The following is a 27,044-nucleotide window of genomic DNA, read 5'->3' on the forward strand; positions in this document are numbered from 1 at the left end:
TTTTGTTTTGCTAATTTCGGGACATGCTGCGCTGGCGGTAATCGGGCGCAACGGAGGCGCAGTTGTAAAAGGACTGGAATAGAAATAAATTATCAGTAGGAGTGAGAACATTCACAGCCAGTGGGAGTGGTGGGGTTGTCTTCCATTACCGCCAATCAAATCAGCGTCTCTCATTCCCTTTAAAACCAGTGCGCGCTGTCTTGGCGAACTGCTAATTTAGTAATGGACGGCGGAAGTACAGACCGGCCAGGGCGGAAAAGCTTCCCGCAGGAGGAAGTTGACGTCCTTGTTCGGGAGGCGCAGAGTCGCCAAGTGCGAATACAACAGACATTAACACCGATTCCAATGTGATATGAGACAATAGCCTGGCGGCCTGTCCAGGGTGTCTCCCGCCTGCCGCCCAATGACTGCTGGGATAGACTCCAGCGTCCCCGCGACCCTGAGTAAGGCTAAGCGGTTTGGATAATGGATGGATTGAAGAGACAACACACAAACATGATTATTTGACAGGCTATCATTTAGCGTGTCTTCGTTCTCACCAGCGTGTTTCTCTCTTTCCTGCGCATTCTATGAGCACAGAAGGAGACCCTAAATAGTTGTGATCACGGGTAAATTAGCCCAGGGCCTAGGCAATCAGTTCATTCTTTCAGGTTGAATGAGGTTAATATTGAAATCCCTGTCACCATGTTGATTTTCATACGTATCTATCTATCTATCTATCTATCTATCTATCTATCTATCTATCTATCTATCTATCTATCTATCTATCTATCTGTCTGTCTGTCTGTCTGTCTGTCTGTCTGTCTGTCTGTCTAATGACTCACATTGACAGTTTTATGTTGGAAGACAATGGTACATGTGCTGATGTTTTTTTTGTCATAAAAGGTTTATGATGGTAGTCAGTTAAATCATTTACGAAATAGGCCAACATAACATACACAAAAGTGGCGTGTGTGATTTTGGATAAGTCTATTAGTGCACCTTCGCCTAATGCCTGGAAACTACCCCACAATGCCTAATATTTTGGTTTTATTTGACATTAAACTAGCCCCAAGCCAACTGATTTTGACTGACACACCTTTACTGCGCCATCATACCCATTTAGGCCAATCAACGTCACGGCAAGCATAGAAATTAGCAACCACTTTGCACCCAATGACATTGTCACTACATCTGTGTAAATGCTACTGCCGGCCTTGCGTCATCACCCATGGATTACATTTTAAACTAAAAAGTATTTTTGTCTTTAAAGCAGGATTAGTTTTCTTTCTACATTGTCTATACACTAGTTTTTGATTAAAAATTCACACATTTGGACCTTGTGTGTGTGTGTGTGTGTGTGTGTGTGTGTGTGTGTGTGTGTGTGTGTGTGTGTTTGTTTAACAGGAAGAAGAGCCATGTTCAACCAGATGTCTTATTTGGATGTGTCTGTGATAGAAGTCATTACATCTCCCCCCATACCGGCAACTTCAACCCCTCCTTGTATCACTTTCCACTCTCCGTCTATATCAAAGGTTGAAGAAGAATCTCCACACATTTCAGTCGAGACAGAACCTCCATCCATGTTCTCAACCAGTATGGCTCCACCTCGCCCCACTCCAGCAGGGCAGGAAGAGGTATTGGAAGAACTGATCACAGCGACAACAATGACGGAGTCACCAATCTTTGACATTGAGGACTTTGTGCGTGAGAATGTAACCCAGGTTGAATTGTTTTCCCGTGGCGATACATTCCCTGCACCACCAAACACAGCAGAAAGCACTATCCAGCCTGATGCTGCAGAAACTCATACAGGAGACCTCACTGAGTCTTTACAAGAGTCCATGGAGGAACCAGATGATCACTCTGTCATTCAGGTGGGCACAATCAAACCTGACATCCGCATAGAGGAGGCGTCTCCCAGCACACAGCCCATGTTTGCTGTGGGGAAGACGGAGGAAACTATTCTGGGCTCTGACATTACCCCAGAGATGACCTCTGATCTTACAGACACCCCGACGGCCTCAGTTGAACTGACCTCTGAAGAGTTGTTCAGCTCCTCACTCTCAACAACCCCACTCACTGACCTGCATTCAACAACAGCATTCTCAGACCACGATCAGGTCGCCTTAGGAGAAATTGTGATTCACGTGCCTCTGGAGGGAGATCCACCTATGCAGCCAATCCAAGAGAAGCAGCCAGCAACACAAACCACACCAACAGCTGTGGCCCAGGATGCGAAGGTAACGGTTGTGGTATACAAGGAGGAAACCACACAGACCCCCACTGGAACCACAACTCTCCCAGCAGCTGTTACACCCAAGCTGCTTTCCCCTACAGCAGTGACAATCACCCCTGTCCTCATTGATGAGGAAACTTCAGATGGGTATTCGGCACCATCATCCAGCATGGACGTCTTTGATGGGTCCATCCCTCATGTTCCAGAATCAAAAAGTGAGGACCTGGCAGAGGATCATGACACAACAACAGACTTGATTGATTCAGAGTACTTCACATCCCCATCTGTGGCTGTGGCTTTGGACCACTCCAGCAAGAGTTTGGGTGCTGAGGCAGCTGAGGGAAAATTCACCACTGTCAACCCAGGCAAGCAGAGTGAATCAGGTATGGCAAAATTTAATATTTTTGAAACCTGAGGTGGCATTCACAAGTTTCTGTGCAAAGTAGCCCAATTTAAGTGTGATTGAAAGTCAGCTGCAAGTCTGATATTACTGAAACATGGTTGATATACAAGAATCTAGGTGCCAAAAATTGAGGTAATAAGACTGTATTTCTAAATGTTTGGATGTTACAAAGAGGATGACCTTTGTCTTGTTTGATTACTGTGCACTAAGTATATGAGCAGTTGAAACCTTGATCCAGATGTCTTAAGATTGTCTTTTATTACATACCAAAAGAAAATAAATAGGTGTTTCTTTTGGACTGTCATCAAACATTGCTGCTCTAGTTATGCTGACTCTTTAGTGGCACATGTATGAGAGTTACTCCATATAAAATTCATATATTTTTTTAAAGATTACTTTTTTGGCAATTATTATCAGACAGCGATAGTGAAAGGCAGACAGGAAATGGGGGGAGAGGGCGTGAGAGAGAGAGAGAGAGAGAGAGAGAGAGAGAGAGAGAGAGAGAGAGAGAGAGAGAGAGAGGGGTGTGACTCGCAATGAGAGAGAGAGAGAGAGAGAGAGAGAGAGAGAGAGAGAGAGAGAGAGAGAGAGAGAGAGAGAGAGAGAGAGAGAGAGCTGTGACTTGCAACAAAAGTCACTGGCTGGAATTGAACCACCGACAGTTGCGACCATGTGGCCATGTAATATGCACTGTTACCATTCAGCTATGGAGGCGCCCCATAAAATTCATATTTAATGTTCTTTCGTATACCTGTAACATTCATAGTTCTTTAAATGTTTTGTTTACTTTGGTGAAATTTGCTACCTGTCACAAATAACTGGCAAAGAAATATAAATGTGTACAAAGTGAATGTATGGCACTGTATGACACATGGGGCTTGGTAGAAGTCATACTGTCCAAGGTGCTGAAATAAAAGGGCTGTTTGAATTTCTGCCAATAAGTAGGTACTATATTGACACTAGACTGGAGGTAAACTGCACACGGTTTAAGTGCTCTTCATGGCTCTACTGTTTATCTACTTGGTAGATATGAGATTCATGCGTGGCATTTCGCTACCTTCGAACTTTCTATTTATCCTTATTGCTAGTAATTATATTCTAAGAGCCCACTCTGCTTGGTGAGTCATAAATTTATTCTATTCAAGCCCTGCCACGAAAGACCCAAGATGAAGTGTTTTGTTTTCTGCTTCCTCCCAGCTCATGTCTGTGTGTGTCCTCACACTGGACATCTGCTAAAAGACTGCCTGGCTTCAAGACCACCTCTATCAGCCCAGCTACACAGATGTTAGACAATGACTTTGACACAAACTAAAGAGAAATGGTGGAGGGGAAGGAGGGTTGGGGAGCTGGGCAATAGAGAGGAAGAAAGAACGGCATCGGTCCCGAGCGCAAAATAAAGATGTACAACACGTTCCAGCTGGGTTTACTGAATTAGCGAGTGTTGCACTCGGTACAACACAGCATAGACCTGAATTGCTACTTTTAAGAAATCTCTTCACGTAGAATTAATCATTCTTCTCTTTCTCTCGAAGACCCTCTGACTAATGGTGTCCCTCAAAGCTTGAATCTCAGTTCAAAGCTTTTTGCGCATGTAAATGGAGATAAGTAAAGATAAATTAGTCGGTCAAGCCTCCAGAGAGACTGGGGCTGGATTGCCAATGCTTGTGAAACACGACTGTAAATAAACCGTTGTTGTGCAGTAATCCCACTTTTATTTCAACCTGGAGGGAATAGAAATAGATTTAACATGTTGGGTGCTCTGTATTTAAGTGCAGTTTCTACAGTATTTTTATTTATTTTTTATTTTTTATATGGCCTATACTTTCATTATGCCATTAATTATATGCATTATATGTACCTGAGACTACTTGGGAATATTTAAAAGGTTTTCATTTTGACAGTGCTAAAGTACTGGAGAACAAATTGTGAATTGCAAGCATGTATTCATGAGATGGTTTTTGGCCCTATATCATGTGACCTCACACACGAAATACAGCAGCTGTATAATTTTTGCCTCTTCAACTTTGCTGTCCATCTGAGCTGCAAACATTATGATGATGACTCATTCCTAGTCCCCGAAGGAGAGCTCTCATGTTAGAGGGAATGAATGTGGTGAATTGGCAGGATTCAGGGGAATGGCTTGATGATTTGGCAGTATTTTGGGATTTGGTTTGGTGCTGTTACAGAGGATTGGCTGCTGTTGTGTCTGCCAGACAGTGCAGGTGATCTGGACTACACATAACGTGCCAGCGTGGTCTGTGGAGCCAAAACTGTGTACAGAGCAATGTGGACAAATTGACAATGTGTGTGTATGTGTGTGCGTGCATGTGTGTGTTTGTGTGTGTAGGAGGGTGGATGCATCTGTATAGAGAGAGAGAGATAGATGGAGAGAGAAATGTTTAACTCCGTTAAACAGTTTGCTCTGACTGTCATCCTTTGCAATGTTTGGATTTATGTTTCCCCCACATCCATATGGCTTGCCTGGATTTGCAATGTAAAATAATGTCTGACTCTTTAACTGTGCATGCTTGTGTGAGGCTCACTGACAGCTGGCCTGGCATTGACTAGAGGGGTGTTGGCAGTCTACATGAGTAAGCACAGATGCCTGTCTTGAGCACACTTTAGACTGGACGCCACCTCAGAGGTGATGTCATTCCAAAACGCAAAGTCTCCCATCTCTATGAGGACGAGTGGAGGCTGCCCAGTTCAACAGAGTGATTATAATTACTTTTACTGCTACATCGTCTCATGTAGCCAGTTGAGACTTGCATGGGATTGGTCTCTTTTGGTTCCTTTTAGTTTGTGTGGGAAAAACTTCAGGAAAATATTGTGCTATACATGGCTCTGCTGCGACAGAGTAGCATGCCACCCGATTGCATTGAAATGTTGCAAACAATAGCATTGAATGTTAAAACGTTTGTCAATGAATACATGGTGTCGTTGGTGACATTGATTTCTTGAGGGAGAATAGCCACATGTTTCCAATTGACTGAAAAAATATGTTGCAGTTTAATTGTTTACAGAGTGTGGATATGGCGTATTAATAACTTGTTGATATATTGATACATGGAAAACTGTCACCACCAAGTGTCATAACACAATGGCAAGAACCAACAACAGTACATAGTTCTCTGTTTGGCTGTGAAATTTAAAATACCCACGGGATATCAAGCAAACCGGTGTCCCAACTATTCCCAAATATGCCTTAATTTTATTCATGGCCAAAATCTATTCTGCACAATGGAATTATTGCACGTTGGGGATCCTCAAAAAGTGGGAAATACCTAGTCAAACAGAATGTTTAAATGTCTGTGTAGTTGCTCAGAAACGTACCAACTGACATAATGATTTGTAGAGCGCACAAGCAGTGATTGAGTGGTATGAGACAGGATCCCACCTCCATAACAGAGTGAGCAACACACTGGTTTAATCATCGTACCATGGGCAGCTTTTATTTGGACATACATGTGTAACTAAGAGCTTTCATGCTTGTTACTGAGCCTGTGAGGTTGGGTAAGTCCATAATATTGCTCTTCTGAGTTCCCAGGCCTGACTGTCTCTTTACAGGTGTCTGCATCTGCAGAGCTGGTCTGGTGCAGGTGTTCCAACCTGTTCCAACCAATAATCTTTCTCTATCACTAGGAAAGACAAATAGGGAAACTAGAGAGACAAATGGGGACAAGAGAGAGAGAGAGAGAGAGAGAGAGAGAGAGAGAGAGAGAGAGAGAGAGAGAGAGAGAGAGAGAGAGAGAGAGAGAGAGAGAGAGAGAGAGAGATCAAAGAAGGTTGACTCAGTTCATCTGGATACAATGCTTATTGACATATGTAATGAAACAATCTGTGAATAAACATTGTATCCAGATGAACTGATTCAACCTTCTTTGATTTTCTTACCTGCATTATTGAGAATGCATCAAGACAAGGTGTTAGTGGGTGTATGTTGAGAGTGTATGTTTCTTTAGTGTGTGATCTCCTCTTCGTTGTGCTGGAACAAGTAAACAATAAACAAATTAGCCTAAACAATATCAAACAAATGTCCCTATAAAATGGACCACTGCAGAGCTTCTTTTTTTTTCCCCTTCCAAGTTTTTCACAGCCTGGCTTAAACACATTTTTGACTGTGTCAGACAAGGGCGTGAAGCTGTGGCTTACTCACAAGGGTTGTTATTAATTTGGGTCGAGTAAAATAAAACAGGAGTGCACAGTCTCCTGGTGACACGTGGACGAGTGCATTATTATTCTGCAGGCTTACAATAGTATTGTAGTCCATTTAGTTAATGTGGTGTGCTTCTCCGAGGAGGAACTGCTTTGCTCGGACATTTAGTGGCTCTCATTGCTGGTTTGTTTTTCTTCACAGACATTTATTTGCATCAAAAAGAAGATACTCAGTCTCAGTTTGGCTCAGAGAGCTCTGAAAGGGATCTGTCACTTTGCTAAAGTGGGCTTTAATGTCTGTGATCAGTCAGTGTACAGCCTAATGCAAGTCTGTCAGTGAGATACTTTACCCTTGTAGCAGTGTGCCGAGCTGGTCCAAGGCAGCAGAGTGTAGGTGGATGGTAAAAGTTTTAGGCTGGAATGGGAATAGAAAAATGCTGCTGTGTTACACTTAAAATGAAAAACAGGCAGCTACTGACATCTCAAATCACCCAAGAACAGTGGTCCACTACTTACAACATATATGTAGAGGGACATACATACATTTTTATTCATGCAATGGCGCAATGATTTATAAATCTACCCATTATTTTATGATGGAGAGATGGTAATATTCCCTTTGTTCTTTACACCATGATTAATCTTGTAATTCTTGCCAAGCCAGAGATGGTCTGCAAAGATTGTTTACATTGCTAAGCGATCTCATTTGGCCATGTCTAAAACTTATGAGATTTGACATAAAGCCACTATCCTAATGCAATTCTAAATGTTACAAGTTTGATCGAGAGATCTCTTGACAATATTTTCTTTTCAGATCAATTTTCGCTATAAATCCTTGAATTATGGTTTGGATTCTATTCAGATAGCAGACAAGCCAAGGTTTTTAAATGGCTTGGAGTGGATCTCATTTGGATTGTTTTGTAATGTTTGGTTAAATCTGTTCTTTTTTTTTTCTTCATTTGCAGATTCCGGAAAAATGGTTTCTCTTACATTCTTAGTTTTCCATAAGTGAAAAAAAAATGAAGTTAATGGGAAAAAAAAACAAACATTTTCTAAGCAGATTTGTGTCTGCCATGCTATGTGTTACCAAACAGATGGCTTATGGCTATCACAGCAACAAAATAAACCACCCACAGTTTATTTAGAAATTCACTCTGTGAAGGCTTTGGTGTATTCTGGCCCAAGAGGTCAAAGTACTATGAATAGTAAGTAGTACATTATGGTGTTAACATTGTAGTCTGTTTTGTGCTCAAGGGATGCATTTTAAAGCTTTGCCATTGACAAGGCTTGGAAAATTATTGTATGGGTATTGTGATATTATCCATGGGGATTTGTACTTGTTTAAACATTTTCTTGTTTAGCTTAGATGAACAAGGTTATCTAAGAAATCTTCAGCCCTCAAGGCTCACAATCATTATCAAAGAACTGCAGAAAGTATTTCTCGGTGATATCTCAGATAGGAGTCCTAGTTGTCTAGACTCCAATAACATGTCCACAAATGTTGCAAATGCCTAAGATTCAATGAATAACAGGTGTAAATATGGTTTTAGGACTAGATTTCCCTTAAATTGTATTATTCATCAGATATTCAGTTATTAATTCCATCTTAACTAAACACTACTCTTTCCCTGTTTTATCCTCTACAGTTGACCAGTTTCTACAGATACAGGATTCTCAGTCACCGGTTATTCCAGTGGTGCCTGACCAACCTACCCCATCATTGGTGGATGGTGAGCCAATCCTGGGCAGCGGAGACACAGACCACTTGTTCCAACCCACTTTCACCATCGCTCCAACTGTCAGCTTTATCAATGGCAAATATGAGATAACACTGCAGCCAAAGAGCCCAGACGAGAAGGAGGCCAAAAGTGACGCTTTTGTGACAGATGTGACAGCTGTGGGAGAAAATGATGAGATGATCACAGTAATTGATTATAATTCAACCGATACTCATGTTGATAGCTCTCTTGAACCTACTGAAGAACTCTACTATACCACCCCAATACCCACCACTGCGACTATTACCACGGTTGATGATGATTATGACCCCTATTTAATTCCAGTTGTGGAATCAACAACCCCTCATATAATCCCTACAGAAGATGAGCTGACCACACAAAGCCCTGCAAAGATAGACACAACCTCTCTATCAGCCTCCAAAAGAGCAGACACCACCTCATTTAACATAACGTACATCACTGAACCCAGCACAGACGCCACAGGTGCATCAGAGGGCCTGACTGATGTTGCTATTACCTCTGCTGATTTGGCTTCTACATTAACACCGTCTGAAGCAGACATCACTATAGCATCTGAGCAAACCCAAACACTCCCTCCTTTAACCATGGGTCATATGGGAGCTACCACTGCCAGCAGTCCATCATCACAGATAGTAGGAGAGTCAGGAACAATGCCTGCCCATGTTAAAAGTGACTCAGAGGTGACTCAGGCAGATACATCTATGGCCCTGTCCCCTACTTCTCCCACAACTGAACTACACACAGCCACAGATAAAGCTGGAATCACTGAGGGGACAAAGAGCACATCTGCTACTCCAGCTGCAAACGTTCCCACTCAATCTTCTTCACAGACTGTGTCCGTTCCCACCTCTGATGACACTGTTGGGAAAACACCAACGTCAACAACTAGTGGCATGAAGCACACCACTCAGGATGTGGAGGAAAACTCAAGTCAAGAGACCCACACCATTAAGGAATCCATCAGGACCACAATGACTCCTCCATTAACTAGTGGCCCAACCTCTCCAAGAGACAAAGCCAGGACTGAGATAACAACAACCACTGATGCAGAGAGTGCTGTGTCATCCTCTCTTATATCTAATAGAACTACCCCTTTGGTGGAGACAGTGTCAAGCCTGAAGGGAAAATCAACCACCCAAATGCCCTATGTCTTATCTGCTGAGGAAGACACAACTGATGGTCTCACTTCACTGGATGAAGAGGGCTCAGGTACTCAAATGCTGGACATGGTTACAACAAGACTTTCTTCAACAGGAAGAGAACCCATCTCTCCACAGCCTACATCATTATCTTTGAATTTAAACCTTGCAATTACAAGTAAGCACACCACAGTCGAGAGTGAAGAAACACCTCAAACAGGGGAAAAAATTGACATTTATAAAACATCATCTCCCGGCATTAATGGCACAGAACAGACCTCCCCACCTCCCTTAAATGAGGGGAGCACAGGAGAAGAGACAACTCCTGTTCTCTCCAAGGAATTCACTCTAACCACTATTTCTCCTTTGTATAGTGCTCTTGAAAAGATAAAGACAACAGTGTCTTCTTTTACAGAATTCTTCACCCAATACACAACACAGGGTGCATCAATTACGACTGAATTTCCTGACAATAAAGAAGATACAACAAAGGGGAGGGAAATTACCCCCAGTGTTAAAGATAAGGAAAGCATAGGAGATCGGAAACCTGATGTATTTATGAGCTCAACCATTACTACATCTAACTCCTCTTTCCCTAGCACAGTTAAACCAGACAAGTCCATTTTAACTGTCCCTGATCACACGCATACAGAGACAAATTCAGTTCCATCAACCCCAGTGGAAGAAATTTCAAATCATGAGACCTCTGCCTTGTCTGTCAAAGACACATCAACAGCTTCAACCACTGACTACTTGATGTTAAGCACAGAAAGTTCAGTGATAACAGAAAAATATGAAAGCGTAACATCTGAAAAGACCGCTGCTACAACAGTTTCTTCCATATATAGCACTGCAAAATCAACAGCAATGTCACCAGAAACATCAAAAGTCATTGAAAAGGCATCTGTAACTCCTGAATTTAGCTCCAATTACACAACTTCAGATAATGAAACCTCTGGTGACCAGACCATTGAGATTTTCATTGAAGAGACAACGTCAAAAGCTTCAGCCTCAACAGCTTTAACAGCATTTATCACTGAGATACCACAATATAATGTTACCACAACACTGTCACCTGAGACAGAAGGTGTTGTGACTGATAAAAATATAAAACCATCAATATCAGAGGAACAAACTGCAAGCTTTGTCTCTGAGGGTACAGTGTCAAGTTTATCACTTGAAACTCCAGAGACTACAGTGAAAGAGCAGAAAATAAAGCCACCCGATTCTGAAAAACCATCAACAGCTGCCATCCTTATTGTCATAGCACAGACTGAAGAGGCATCAGTTACTCCTAAAGATGATAAGATGAATGATAGTGATGTTGCTGCAGTTTCTTTCCCACATTATAATTCTGAACAACCACCATCTATATCAACTGAGACAATTGAACATACCGCAACAGTTCGGACAGAAATAACCACTGACGTTTCTGAGCAGACTGATGGGAGCTCTGTTTCCCCACCCACACATGAGGAAAGCTCAGGTTACCAGACCCCTGATATGTTCAGTCAGATATCCACTGTTACTCCGATGTCTTTGAGTTTTAGCACTGAAAAACCAGAAGTTACAACAGCTTCACGCAAGATTGAACCATATGATAGCTTACAGACAACTATTAGTATAGCTTCTTCTCTCTACAGTACTGAGAAGACAACATCAATATCATCTAAAACAATGGAAGGGGATTCGACAGATCAAACAGAAGAAGCATCAGTTACACCAGATGCAGGTTCTGTTCCCACAACAACAGATGAAAAAAGCTCAGGCAAAGCATCAACAGATATGTCTAGAAAAGACATGACAACTGAAACTCCAATGGCCAATTCTATGTTTAGTACTGAAACAGCTGTGAAAGAAACACCAGTTGTTCCAACCTCTGCTGGCACCTCAGCTTCTCCTGCACACAGCTTTGCCAAACCCACAACAATTTCAATTCAACCCATAGAAAAAGCAAGTACAGAACGGTTCTCAGTCACTGCAGAAACAAGTTCTCTTCTCTTCTCTGCAGAGGTGGAAGGCTCAGGGGATGAAACAATCACCTTAACTACAGGGAAGACTGTAGCTACTACTGCCTCCTCTCTGTTTAGTACTGAGAAACCGACATCCTCATCAGCCATAGAAGAGAGTGCCTTAAAAGGGCGGACAGAAAAGCCATCAAGCATTCGTATTATTGACAAGGCTGATGAAAGTGTCTTAACTGTTACAGGTAACCAGACCACTGATTCAGTTACCAAGATGTTACCTACCATATCTACATTCTCCCAATACAGCACTAAACAAGCAACAGAATTATTACCTAAAACAACAGAGAGCGATAAGGAAGAACAGACAATGACACAAACACATTCAAAAGAACCATCAATTTCGTCTATTACTGGTGTCACAGATACCAGCTCAATAAGCAGGCCCCCAAGTTTAGCTGCTGAATTATCATTCACTACACCAGACATTGTGGACCTGGATTACAGTACGAAAAAAGAGTCACTTATGATCGACCCCATTCCTTCTGCCAGTCGAACAATCACAGAACCAGAGACAAGCCCAGTTTACCCAACAACAGACGTAGAGATTTCAGATGAAGATGGTCTTGGATTAAGTCTTGGAGAGTCACTTATTATAGCCACCACCACTTCCTCAATGTTCAGCACAGAGACACCATTAGTTAAGGGATTATATGATGCTGAAATAAGTGCTACTTCGCAATCAGAACTTGCTTCAACAGTCTCATCTTACAGAACTGAGAGACCAGCATCAGTGTCACCTGAGACAATTGAAAGTGCTGCCACAGATCGGACAGATATTTCCACTGATGTATCTGATAGGACAGATTCAACCTCTGATTTCACAACTGCACATGAGGAAGGCTCCGGATTCCAGACCTCTGATATGTTCACTAAGATGTCCCCTGTTACTGCTATGCCTTTCATTTTTAGCACTGAGAAAACCCTAGTTACAACAGCTTCACACAAGACTGAACTGGACAATAGCTTACAGACAACTGTTACTGTAGCTTCGTTCTACAGCACTGAGAAGACAACAATTTCATCTAAAACAATGGAAAGGGATTCCACAAGTCAAACAGAAGAAGCATCAGTTACACCAGAGTCAAGATCTGTTCCCTCAACAACAGATGAAATAAGCTCAGGCAAAGCAACAACAGATATGTCCACCAAAGGGATGACAACTGAAACTCCAATAGCCTCGGCTGTGTTTAGTACTGCAATACCTGTGAAAGAAACACCAGTTGTTCCAACCTCTGCTGGCACTTCAGCCTCTCATTCACACAGCTCTACCAAACCCACACCAATTGCAACTCAACCCATAGAAAGAGCAAGCACAGGACAGTCCTCAGTCACCTCAGAAACAAGTTCTCTGCTTTTTTCTACAGATTTTGAAGGCTCAGGTGATGAAACAATCACCTTAACTACAGGGAAGCCTGTTGCTACCCATGCCTCTTCTCTGTTTAGTACTGAGAAGCCGACATCCTCATCAGCCATAGAAGAGAGTACCTTCACAGGGCGGACAGAGAAGCTATCAATCACTCCTATCATTGACGAGGCTGACGAAAGTGTCCTAACTATTACAGGTAACCAGACCACTGATTCAGTTACCAAGATGTCGCCTACCACATCTCCATCCCCCCAATACACCACTAAACAAGCAACAGAAATGTTACCTAAAACAACAGAGAGTCATATGGAAGAACAGACCATGACACAAACACATTCAAAAGAACAATTAATTTCTTCTATTACTGGTGTCACAGATACCAGCTCAATAACCCGGTCCCCAAGTTTAGCTCCTGTGTTATCATTCACTACATCAGACATTGTGGACCTGGATTACAGTATGAGCAAAGAGCTGCTCATGGTGAAATCCATTCCTTCTGCCACTGGAAAGACCACAGAACCTGAGCCAGGTTCAGTACACACAGCAACAGACGTAAAACATTCAGATGAAGATGGTCTTGGAGAGTCAGTTATTGTAGCCTCCACTACTTCTTCATTGTTCAACACAAAGACACCATTAATAACAGGATTGCATGGTGCTGAAACAAGTGCTACTTCACAGACAGATGTTCTTGCAACATCCTCAACTTATAGAACTGAGAGACCAGCATCAGTGTCACCTGAGGCAGTTGAAAGTGCTGCCACAAATCGGACAGAAATTTCCATTCATGTATCTGACAGGACAGATATAACCTCTGATTTCACACCTACTGAGGAGGAAGGCTCAGGTTTCCGAACATCTAATATGTTCACTCAGACGTCCCCTGTTACTGCTATGTCTTTCATCTTTAGCACTGAGAAAACAGAAGTTACAACAGTTTCACACAAGACTGAAACAGATGATAGCTTACAGACAACTGATACTGTAGCTTCTCTTTACAGCACTGAGAAAATAGCATCAATTTTACCTAAAATAATGGAGAAGGATTCCACAAGTCAAACAGAAGAAGCATCAGTTACACCAGAGGCAAGTTCTGTTCTCTCAACAACAGATGAAAAAAGCTTAGGCGAACCATCAACAGATATGTCCACAAAAGGGATGACTACTGTAACTCCAATAGCTTCTTCTATGTTTAATACCGAAAAAACTGTGACAGAAACACCAGTTGTCTCAACCTCTACTGGCACTTCAGCCTCTCGGGTACACAGCTCTTCTAAACCCACAATTTCCACTCAGCCCATAGAAAGAACAAGCATAGAACAGTACTCAAGCCCCTCAAAAGCAAGCTCTCTGCTTTTTGGTACAGAGGATGATGGCTCAGGCGATGAAACAACCCACTTATCTACAGGCAAGACTGTAGCTTCCACTGCCTCTTCTCTGTTTAGTACTGAGAAACCAACATCTTTTTCAGCCATAGAAGACAGTGCCTTAACAGCATGGATAGAAAAGCTATCAACTGCTCCTATTATTGACAGGACTGATGAAAGTGTCCTAACTGTTACAGGTCACCAGACCACAGATTCCATTACCAAGATGTCACCTACCTTAGCTACATCTTCCATATACAGCACTGAACAAGAAACAGAATTATTACCTAAAACCACAGAGAGTGATATGGAAGAACAGACAATGTCACAAACACATTCAAAAGAACCATCGATTTCTTTTATTACTGGTTTCACAGATACCAGCTCAATAACCAGGTCCCCAAGTTTAGCTCCTATATTATCATTCACCACACCAGACTTTGTGGACCTGGATTACAGTACGAGTAATGAGCCACATATGGTGGAATCCATTCCTTCTGCCAGTCGAACAACAACGGAAGCAGAGACAAGTCCAGTTTATCCAACAACAGAACTAAAGATTTCAGATGAAGATGGTCTTGGGTCCAGTCTTGGAGAGTCACTTATTATAGTCATCACTCCTTCCTCAATGTTCAGCACAGAGACACCATTAGTAACAGGATTGCATGGCACTGAAATAAGTGCTACTTCGCAGTCAGAACTTACTGCAACAGTCTCACCTTACAGAACTGAGAGACCAGCATCAGTGTTACCTGATACAATTGAAAGTGCTGCCACAAATTGGACAGAAATTTCCACTGATGTATCTGATAGGACAAATACAACCTCTGATTTCACACTCACACATGAGGAAGACTCAGGTTTCCAGACCTCTGATATGTTCACTCAGACGTCCCCTGTTACCGTTATGCCTTTCATCTTTAGCACTAAGAAAACAGAAGTTACAACAGCTTCACACAAGACTGAAACAGATGATAGCTTACAGACAACTGTTACTGTGGCTTCACTCTACAGCACTGAGAGGACATCAATTTCATCTAAAACAATCGAAAGGGATTCCACAAAAAGCTCAGTCAAGCCATCAACAGATATGTCCACGAAAGGGATGACAACCGAAACTCCAATGGCCTCTTCCGTGTTTAGTACCGAGTCACCTGTAAAAGAAACACCAGTTGTTCAAACCTCTGCTGGCATTTCAGCTTCTTCTGCACACAGCTCTGCCAAACCCAAAACAATTTCAACCCAACCCATCGAAAGAGCTAGTACACAACGGTCCCCAGTCACTTCAGAAGCAAGTTCTCGTCTCTTCTCTACAGAGGTGGAAGGCTCAGGTGATGAAACAATCACCTTAACTACAGGGAAGACTGTAGCTACCACTGCCTCCTCTCTGTTTAGTACTGAGAAACCGACATCCTCATCAGCCATAGAAGAGAGTGCCTTCACAGCGCAGACAGAAAAGCCATCAAGCACTCCTACTATTGACAAGGCTGATGAAAGTGTCTTAACTGTTACAGGTCACCAGACAACTGATTCAGTTACCAAGATGATACCTACCATATCTCCATCCTCCCAATACAGCACTAAAGCAACAGAATTATTACGTAAAACAACAGAGAGTGATATGGAAGAACAGACAATGACCCAAACCCATTCAAAAGAACCATCTATTTCTTCTTTTACTGGTGTCACAGATACCAGCTCAATAACTAGGTCCCCAAGTTTGGCTCCTGTATTATCATTCACTACACCAGACATTGTGGACCTGGATTACAGTACGAAAAAAGAGTCACTTATGATGGAACCCATTGTTTCTGCCAGTCGAACAACCACAGAACCAGAGACAAGCCCAGTTTACCCAACAACAGAAGTAGAGATTTCAGATGAAGTTGGTCTTGGATCCAGTTTTGTAGAGTCACTTATTATAGCCACCACCACTTCCTCAATGTTCAGCACAGAGACACCATTAGTAACAGGATTATATGATGCTGAAATAAGTGCTACTTCGCAATCAGAACTTGCTTCAACAGTCTCATCTTACAGAACTGAGAGACCAGCGTCAGTGTCACCTGAGACAATTGAAAGTGCTGCCACAAATCGGACAGATATTTCTACTGATGTATCTGATAGGACAGATTCAACCTCTGATTTCACAACTGCAAATGAGGAAGGCTCCGGTTTCCAGACCTCTGATATGTTCACTAAGACGTCCCCTGTTACTGCTATGCCTTTCATCTTTAGCACTGAGAAAACAGAAGTTACAACAGCTTCACACAAGACTGAAACAGACGATAACTTACAGACAACTTTTACTGTAGCTTCGTTGTTCAGCACTGAGAAGACATCAATTTCATCTAACACCAGGGAAAGGGATTCCACAAGTCAAACAGAAGAAGCATCAGTTACACCAGATGCAAGTTCTGTTCCCTCAACAACAGATGAAATAAGCTCAGGCAAAGCATCAACAGATATATCTAGAAAAGGGATGACAACTGAAACTCCAATAGCTTCTTCCATGTTTAGTACTGAAACATATGTGACAGAAACACCAGTTGTTCCCACCTCTGCTGGCACTTCAGCTTCTCCTGCTCACAGCTCTGCCAAACCCGCAACAATTTCAACTCAACCCATAGAAAGAGCAAGTACAGATCGGCCCCCAGTCACTTCAGAGGCAAGTTCTCGTCTCTTCTCTACAGAGATGGAGGGCTCAGGTGATGAAACAATCACCTTAACTACAGGGAAGACTGTAGCTACCATTTCTTCAGAGGTGGAAGGCTCAGGTGATGAAACAACGGACATCAAAAAATGGGAGACTATATCTTCCACTGCCTCTTCTCTGTTTAGTACTGAGAAACCGACATCCATATCAGCCATAGAAGAGAGTGTCTTCACAGTGCAGACATTAAAGCCATCAATCACACTTATTATGGACAAGACTGATGAAAGTGTCCTAACTGTTACAAGTAACCAGACAACCGATTCAGTTGCCAAGATGTCACCTACCATATCTACATCCTCCCAATACAGCACTAAACAAGTAACAGAAATGTTACCCCAAACATCAGAGAGTGGTATGGAAGAACAGACAATGACAGAAACACATTCAGAAGAACCATCAATTTCCTCTATTACTGATGTCACTGATACCAGCTCAATAAGCAGGCCCCCAAGTTTAGCTCCTGTGTTATCACTCACTACACCAGACATTGTGGACCAGGATTACAGTATGAGCAAAGAGTTACTGATGGTGGAATCCACTCCTTCTGCCAGTGGAATAACCACAAAAGCCGAAACAACCTCAGTTTATACAGAAACAGTCAAAGAGAGTTCAAGTATTGATGGTCTTGGGTCTACTGCTGGAGAGTCACTTATAGCTGCTACAGCTTCCTCAATGTTCAGCACAGAGACACTAGCAGTGACAGGAATACATTTAACTGAAGTAATGGATACTTCACAAGCTGATCTTATTGCAATGTCGTCACCTTACATAACTGAGAGACCAGCATTAATGTCACCGGATACAAATGAAAGTGCTGACACAGTGAGGACAGAAGTTTCCACTAACGTTTCTGATCAGACAAGCTTGGTTTTCACACCCACACATGAGGACGGCTCAGGTTATCAGACCTCTGATATGTTCACTCAGACTACCACTGTTGAGTCTATGTCTTTGCTCTTTAGTACGGAGAAACCAGAAGTTACAACAGCTTCACAGAAGACTGAAACTGACGATAGCTTACAGACAACAGTTACTGCAGATACTTCTCTCTATAGCACTGAGGCAGCTGAAGAGAGTAAAACTACAACAACTTCTGCTTTGCATCTAACCAAAGAAACAACAGCGATATCAAGTGAAGAACCCAAGAGTTTCACAAGTCGAACAGAAAAATCCTCAGTATTTCCCATTACTGACATTGCAGAGGAAAACACTGCTTTCCCTCCTGGAGAAGCAGAGGGCTCAGGTGACCCAACCCCAGATATGTTCACTCAGACTTCTTCTGTTCCACTTGCTTCTACTTATCGTATAGCATCTCCAATGCTAGCTTTGGCTACAACATCCATTATGCCCATTGAAAGTTTGGATATTGTCACTAGCACCAACGTCACAACTGCTATGCCAATCACACACTTATCCAGTCAATCCACAACACAAGAACCAACTGTGGCTGGCAATACAAGTGAACACATTGTGGAGCAAACAACTCGAGATTTTGTTTCTCCAAGTGTGAGGACCACCACTGGTCCAATATCTACATATACAGAGGAGGAAGGCTCAGGAGATCATACCCATGTTATGGTTATTAGAGAAACCACCACTGTTCCACCCTCTCTTTTCCATACCACATTGAAGATGGCTCTTTCAAGGACCACTTTAACTCCACCTATGCAATCACCATTAGATGTCACATTAACACAGCAGACACAACGACCATTTACTACATTTAAACAATCACCCATCACAAATACTGATGAATCTGAGACAAGTTCAGTTGTTAAATTTACAGAGGACACTTCAGCTGAAACAAACAGCCACTCAGCTACAGTGATTGACAGCTCACAAGAAAAAACAACTGTTAAAATGAGTCTCAGAACTGCCAAGCCATCTATTCCAATCATTGATGAGAAAGAGGAAGAATTTCTTACCGATAAAACCCCCGATCTCTCCACCCAAGATTCTGTCAGTGCCCCAATAACTATTTCGTCAATGTTCAGCACAGAGAAACCAGTCATAACAACAGCATCATATGAAGTTGGAACTTCTGTTAGCTCAAAAACCACTGTTACTGCAGCTACTTCTATCTACACTTCAGAGAACTCCACAGCAACATCACCTGAAACAGGAAAGAGTTCAGAAACAGAAAAGCCCCCCATCACTCCAGAAATAGACTCTTTGCTCACATCTACAGATGATGACCATTTGCAAGAGCAAAGTCCTGAGATGTCCACCATGGAGTCTGTATCTTCTTCAATCAGTAAGGAGACGGTCACTGTGTCTTCTATTTTCAGCAAAGAAAGACTTGTAATGACAACAGCTTCACACAATACTGCAACATCTGATGGCTCAAAGATCACTGTGACCTCAGCTACATCTCTCCACAGTACTGATAAACCAACAGCAAAGTCAGCTAACATGATAGGCGGAGAAGGGTCTGCTGACCAGACTGCTGATCTGTTGACTCAGACCTCCACCATGACTGCATCCTCTTTCATAAGCACAGATTTACCATCCACCCTACCAGGGAAGGCCCTGGACTATACCATTGGCACAAAGCCCCTGTTGGTTGAATCCATGCCTACTTATATGAAAACAACCACAAACACTGCAAAGTTAGCAACTACCAGTGCTGTTGTTACTACAGACACAACCTCTTTATTTGATGATGACGATAACTCAGGTGATCATGACATGCTGTCTAAAGATGCTGTAACTGCCTCAACTATAGTTTCTTCTATATCCAGTACCACAGTGCCAGCAGCAACATCTTCAGCAGAGAGCAATGAAACATTGTTTATTCCTGATATCGATTCTATCCCTACAACTACAGAAGAGGACATCTCAGAGGGCCTGACACCAAACGTTCTCACCAAAGATGTGACCGCTTCAGCAACCATAATGACTTCAATGTTTAGCACAGAGGATTCAACAATAGCAACAGCAACACATGAAACTGCCAAATCTGCTGTCACTGTCACTTCTTCCTACAGCACTGATATGCCAACATCATTGTCACCTGAAACATATTCATCAACAGTGGAAGGGAGTTCCCAAATTAAAATCTCTAGTGACTTGTCTCAAACATCCCCAGTTACTGCTTCTGCTATAGACACTGAATCTACATCATCTTTCTCGTCTTACAGCACTGACCAACCAGCATCGGTATCGCTTGAGACAGGTGAAAGTGTTGCCACAATTCAGACAGAAATTTCCATTGACACTGCTGATCGGACCAGTGCAAGCTCTGTTTTCACACCCACACATGAGGAGGGTTCAGGTTATCAGACCTCTGATATGTTCACTCAGACTTCTCCTGTCACTTCTATGTCTTTGCTCTTTAGCACTGAGAAACCAGTAGTTACAACAGTCTTACACAAGACTGGAACAGATGATAGCTTACAGACAACTGTTGCTGTGGCTTCTTCTCTTTACAGTACTGAGAAGCCTACATCAAGTTCATCTGCATTGTCCAATGTCACAGATAATGAGGAGGAGGGTGTGGGCTTTGGAATAAGCACAGACCCCTCATTGGAGGGATTAAATAATGGCATTAGCACAGAGACCACATTGATGGAATCCATGCCAATATCAGGAGTAATCACTGGGCTTGAAACAGATGAACATTCAGGTGACCAGACTCCTGATATGTCTCCAGAAGAATATACAGTAGTAACGTCCACTATGCTCAGCACAGAGAAGCTATTAGTAGCAGTAACTGGAGCAGTAAATACTTCAAAGTCAGTCATTACAGATACGTCCTCCCTTTTTATCACAGAGAAACCTGCCCTTGAGGCAAGTACTATTTTTTCAATCCCTTCAGATGAAAGATCTGAAGAAAGCTTAGAAGACCAGACAACTGGTATGTCTACTTCTCCAGAGCCCTCAGTGGAACACATGACCCTAACATCATCTACATCAAGACCATTTATTATATCCACATTTACTTATGAAAAGGGATTAGGTGATCTCAATGATATGGTCACCACAGAGCCTACAACTCTCACGACAAGTTCCTATGTATCTAAAACATCTCAACCTATTCAGACACCCAGTGGATCTACTTATAAACAAGTCAGTGTGCTCACCACACAGGAATCTTCTACTTTCATTGATATGGAAAGTTCTGGTGACTCACCAACAGAGGATGACCTGGAGACAACTCCCGATGGGTCTGGTGAAGAGCTCCCGATAGCAACCACCTCAGAACCACAGGATGAATTTGCTGTGGCCACAGATGAAACCGAGTTAGCAGAAATAGAGAGCACATCAGAAGCATCAACTGCCAGATCTACTCATGTAAGCACACAGATCCCTATGACATCTATGTGGTCAACCCCATCTCCTCACACATCAAGCACTGAAATTTCCACAGCCACCTTCAGTGAACTGGGCAGTGGGGACCATGCAGAGGACATCACAACTGAGGATGAGAGCTCAGGTGATGATCCATTTGATGTATCTTCCAAACCAACACCAGTCACAATGGCCCCTGTGCTGTCTACTACTGTAGCAGCTACAAAACAAGTCAATGTATCATCAAGTGCTGTTTCTTCTTTTACACAGGAGAGCTTAGGTGATCAAACCTCCATCATGCCAACTAATGACACTATTATATTGGCCTCCATGTTCAAAACTCAGAAACCAGTAACAACAACAGTCTTCGAGGTAATAGGAAAAACTGCTATTACTGCACTTTCTTCTCTCTTCAGCACAGAGAAACCAACAGCAACATCACCCCAAACAGATATTTCAACACTTGAGAAGACATCAGCTGATCAGACCTCAGATATCTTTACTTCCCCTGAGATAGTTTCTTCTGTCAATGGCACAGAGTCTCCAATGGGATTACTAGTTACATCGTCAGCTTTGCCAAACATTGATGAGAGTTTGGACTATGATGCAAACAAAGACATTGATTCAATGCCATATTCTACAACAGCAACTGCCTCTAGTAGAACTCACTTTGCAGAAACAAGCTCATTATATACAGAAGAAAATGGCTCAGGTGACCAGACCTCTGATTTGTTTATTGATGAGGCTGTTACAGTGTCTTCCCAGTTCAGCACAGAGAAATCAATCATGACAACAACATCACATAGAACTGGAACAACTGGAACTGTAAAATCTACTGTTACTACAGCTTCTTCTCTATTTAGCACTGAGAAACCAACCCCTATGCCCTTAGTGACAACAGTGCATGGAGTCCCATCTCACTCAGATTACACGTCTCCAACTGAAACTGACAAATATGCGTCAACTGTAGCCATTACTTTGCTAGAGGAGGGGAGTTCAGGTTACAGCACTCCAGACATGTTCACCTCAGAACCATCTGTGTTGGATGACATAACATTTGGAGAAGCGACAGGTGAAACTGAATCTTTTTTTTCAATCACACCAGGCACTTATGAGCAGGTTACCTCACAGAAAAGCCCAATTATACTGGATACGGAAAACCCTATTACAACTGAGGCAACAGAACTTCCTACTTTTAGCACTGAAGAAGATGACATTGCTGTTGTTGGGCACACAACAGCATCTTCTCCTACAACAATGACACCCCATGCAACTGAAATTTCAGTGAGCGATCACACCACAAGTGATGATACCACAATAAGCTCCAGCAGTGACCACACAACAGTTGGCTATATCTCCATGTCTACCCCTATTCCCTCTATCATTTACCATGGCATTACAGACCAACAGGTTATGATTATCAGCCCCACAAACAGCCAAACAAAGACTGACCTAACTGAGCAGACTCCTACCATGGTCCTGCATGGGACCAAACCATCAACCAGTACCAACATTATTTTCACAGAAGACACAAAAGAAGAGGATGTATTGTTCTCTACAGTCACAGGCAGTGTGAAGGAGATCACCCCCACCACTGAACGAATCACTAAAGAGGATTCCATCATTGATGCTGATTCTATTTCCACGCTTCCTCCATTTTACTCCACCAGCCAGACAGCAGAAGCAGGAGGGGTTGCTGCAGTTACCATAACCCCAAAGTTTGAGCTGACAGAGGAATCAGAGGGTTCTGGGAATGATAGTCTTACATCTTCCACTCATGTACCATTGGGTATGTTTACACCATCAGTAACTGATCTACCATCAGAGACATCTTTTGAATACTCACCTGACAGTTCAGAATCAAGTAGCAGCTCTGGTGAGATCATTAGTGTGGTAACAGAGGCAGAACCATCACCTGAGGAAGTTGTTTCTAGTAGCGAGTCATCCAGCGAAGGGACACTGGTAACTATTTCACAGTCTATGCAAGCTACTAACGTGTATACAAAGTCAAGCTTTGAGGAAACCTATCTATTTACCACAACACATAAAGCTTCATCTGTTGAGATCCATACCACTCCAGCTGATGTCACATATGATGCCACTGAGTCTGTCAAAGAGATTGCCTCCTCTTCTATGCCTTCTACATCCAAATCCACAGACATACGATCACAAACTCCAGGACCCAGAGAGGAATTAATGATCAGCACAAATGAAGGGGAAACTTCCTCTACCTCTTTAGCCACAGCCATCAACCCCATAAGTGATGGCACGTCAGATGATGCCTCAGTAAGTTCATTTATTACAACACAGGCAGCCATAATGCCCATCACTGTCTCACCACTAACACCAGTGTCTGTTGTGCCTGGCACTGTGAAACCAACCAGCATAGTATCTATTGATGATTCACCAGAGGATGATGACTCTGATGATGGTTCTTCAATGGAACTGTGTATCTTGGACATTGAAAGATCTCCAACTATAGACGCAAGGTCAGTATCATCTGAGGATGGTGACAGTAGTGAAGGGGATATGGGGAAAGCTACTCCCTCTCTGGCTTTTGAGGGCCCAGTCACAGATAGCACTGATGAAGTAAGCTCAAGAGATCAAACCCCTGACAGCCTCACAAAAGAGCCTGTTTCCTCGCCATTTGTCACAGCCAAAGAGGATAGAATGACCCAAACTACTACAGTGTCCTCTGTGTTTAACACTGAGAAGCCAGCACACACTGTGACAATGATGCCACATGGAACATCAGCAACAGAGACAGCAAAAACAGTGATTTCTATAACCTCCTCACTGTTCAGTACAGAGAAATTAACTGTTGCCGCTGTCTCAGGTGATACTGATGAGGAATTCTCAAGTGAACAATCGCCTGGTACATTCACTGAAGATACTTTTGCCACGCCTAAGGCAGAACAGATGACAGTTTCAACACCTTCACCTGGAACTGTTTCAGAAGAGACTGCAGGGTCAGTAAGAAGTACTTCCCTCTCTCTGTATAGCAACGAGAAGACATCTGTTCCCTCCATTTCAGATCCAACAGATGCAAGCAGCACAGATGAAAAAAGCACAGAGCCTGTATTCATGAGAGCTTCTCCTACTTATAGCACAGGGAAGACTGTAACAGTAGTAACAAGTGCTGCCTCATCTCTTTACAGCACTGAAAAACCAACGGTTTTCTCTATATCAGATGTGATCACAGAGGAGGGCTCAGCTGATCAAACCCCTCATATGTTCAGTCCAGAACCTGTGACAGTAACATCTGTGCATAGCACGATTAAGTCAGAACAAGAGACAGCCACCATCTTGCTGGAGACTACAGCAGGAAAAATTGAAGAAACAACAGCAACAAGTGAGTCTTCCTATCTGTATAGCACTGAGAAACCAACTGTTTCCTTTGTGCCAGATGTAACTGAGAAAGGTAGCTCAGCTACGTCTTCAAAATCAGATGTGATGGTTAAGTTTGTCACTACTGTTGTCACTGAGCTAGATGTAACACCATCCAAGGAGCCATTCCAGCAGGCAAGGTCTGAGATCTCATTCACTTATCATTCCCAAACGGACATCACCTCTAAGGACTCTGGCATGGCTACAACTAGCTCTATGGTGTTCAGTGAGGAGTCCACCCAGCCCAAGAAATTGACTCTCTCTACAATCAGCCCAGACACTGCTGCTGTATCAAAATTAGAGGGAGATTTGACAGTTGCATCAAGCCAAGAGCCTGCAACCAAAGAAATCTCAACTGATTTTAAAGGCCATACAGAAATAGACAGTGAAGTCACGGAAATATTCAATGCAACATTATCTACTGCTGTCACAACTACTTTCCCCTATGTAGGTGAAACAATAGATTATGGCAGTACAGAACCTGCCATGGTTGAATCTACACATTCAACTGTTGACAAAACCCTAAAACCATCTGACGAAATTACTATGATTAGCACTGTGTCTCCTTCAGACTCAAGGTCAGTGGAAGCATCTACACAGAGTTCCAGTGATCATACCTCTGGTATGTACACCAAAGAAACAGTAACAACTGTTGCAACAATTTTGAAACCTTTAATGACCACTACTGAATGGGAAAAGTCTCCATCTGCTGCTTTGTCTTCAAGATATAACACTGAAAAAATATCAGCCTCTTCAATTCTGGGCATAAGTGATGAGGATGCCTCAGGGGATGTGACTACTGATGTCTATATTCAAGAAACTGCATCAACATTACCCAAAACAGTGACAGAGGACAATACTCAACCTGCCATTTCTCCTTATGATATTGAGACACTAAGTACAATGTCAGTTGAGATCACATCGGATCAAGAGAGTGCAGGTTATAAGACCTCTGTGCCTGTTACGCTCACCCCAGTATCTTTATTAGTATTTAGCACCACAACAATGCCATATGAAAAAGTATCAACAGAAAGTAAGAGGCTCACAACAGCTGCTAAAGATGCAGCATCAAGTTCAACTCTGAAATCATTGGTGAGTGAAGACATTTCATTCACAGAAACTACTTCAATTCCCCTCTCAATGGAGGGGGAGAATTTAGATGACCAGTCAGCTATTTCGACAGAAGTGACAAAAACATCAGCTACCACTCTCTCCTCCATGAAAAGCACAGAAAAAACTTTGATGACAACAGTATCACAGGAAACAAAAATAGCTGAAAGCTCAAAGTCTTCTGTCACTGCAGCTTCTCTCTTGAGCACTGAGAAACCTCACCCTGCTACGAATGACTCAGAAAAAGGCACCAGTCACACCTCAACAGATGCAGAGGACCAAACAACAGACATGCTTACTCAAACAGTTTCTTCAGTATTCAGTTCTGCCACCACACCAATGACACCTGAAAGGACATCAGCAGAGAGGAAAGTAATTTCTACACAAACGGCAACAACAGCCATCCTTTTGACAGAGGAAGAGGGTTCAAGTGACACCACACCTGACATGTTCTCTGCTGGTTTTAGCTCTACGGTCAATCCAGCTGTTTCATCTCCATCCAGCACAGTTGAGATTGAACCTCATATCACAACCACAGTTTCACCTGAAACACTTACGAATGAGGAAATCTCAGGTGATAAAACTTACAGTGAAAGCGTTTTCTCTCAGCCTATATCTGCTGTTGATGCCACAGCAGTGACCTCAGAGCCAGATGTCATGGTCCATTTTGTCACAATGTTGTCTCATGTATCAGAACAAACAACTACCAAGGAATCCTTAGAACAGGCCAAGTCTGAGATCACATTAACTCTCCGCCCCAATATTGATCTTTCCTCTGAGGATATATCAGTATTCACAACCAGCCCTACATTTCTTGTTGATGGGATATCGGAGAGTTCAGAGTCAACCGCTTTTCCTGACACTTCTCATGGGGTTGAAGCTATATCCACTTCAAAGAGCAATAGCCCCGCTGATTCCACAACAGAACACATTTCCAATGGTGCAGACAGTGAATTGGATCCAGATGGAAAAGTTCAAGTAGCAGTTTCTCCAGATTATAAAGAATCCTTGTCAACCACAGTTATTGATGGAGACATAGATTATGATACACCAATTGATTCTGGAACAGCAGACCTATCCACAATGGAATCAACTCCGAGGCACAA

The 27,044-nt window shown here is 42.6% G+C and overlaps 1 protein-coding gene across 1 annotated transcript in view; it reads left to right on the forward strand.

The window, feature by feature from the left end:
- Nucleotides 1–27,044, forward strand: part of LOC130115547 (versican core protein-like) — a 63,203-nt gene that overhangs the window by 25,188 nt on the left and 10,971 nt on the right. The window lies entirely within an intron of this gene.

Source organism: Lampris incognitus, chromosome 1, assembly GCF_029633865.1.
Source record: "Lampris incognitus isolate fLamInc1 chromosome 1, fLamInc1.hap2, whole genome shotgun sequence".
NCBI classification, from domain to species: domain Eukaryota; kingdom Metazoa; phylum Chordata; class Actinopteri; order Lampriformes; family Lampridae; genus Lampris; species Lampris incognitus.